Source organism: Arachis ipaensis, chromosome B06, assembly GCF_000816755.2.
Source record: "Arachis ipaensis cultivar K30076 chromosome B06, Araip1.1, whole genome shotgun sequence".
In the NCBI taxonomy this organism is placed as follows: Eukaryota; Viridiplantae; Streptophyta; class Magnoliopsida; order Fabales; family Fabaceae; genus Arachis; species Arachis ipaensis.
The window spans coordinates 126,073,844-126,074,494 of record NC_029790.2 but is presented as its reverse complement, the minus strand read 5'-3'; positions in this window follow the sequence as shown (position 1 = coordinate 126,074,494).

The following is a 651-nucleotide window of genomic DNA, read 5'->3' as shown; positions in this document are numbered from 1 at the left end:
TTTTTTGTCCAAAAAATGATTTTATTTTTTTGAAAACTAATTTTTCTATTTAAAAACCAGTTATTTTTTAAAATTAATTTTTTTATAACCGGTAAAAAATTATTTTTTACATTTTTTAATCGATTAATAACTAATTTATCATATAAAATTAATTTAGTTAATTAACTAAGATTCAATTTTTAATTAACTAAAAAACAGATTTAATTTTTAGATTAACCAAATCTTGTACAACCCTACTCTTTATAGATCTGTCTTATATGTGGCCATTTAAAAACCATTTTGGTTCTTGAGTAATCTTTTCTTTTTTTCTTTTTCTTAGCCTTGTTTTGATGATAGCTTTTTAGTGCATTTGATTGCTTAACTTGGTTTATAAGAATAAGAAAAGAATCCACAAAGTGAAAAAAGTGGTGAGGTTGCCACTTATCAAAAGACAAATCTTTAGAGTAACTACTTAAAGCAATCCTTGTCACGTATATATATTAGCAATAATAATATCAGAAAGAAATAAAGAATTTATAAAGTGATCGAACTTAAAATTGCTTTTGCTCGAGTGTTACTCGATCGATCATTTCTTCTATACAAAGCTTTCAGAAAGTTATGGAAGTCCTTTACAAGTCAATTATTATTACATTATATTATAAATTATATATA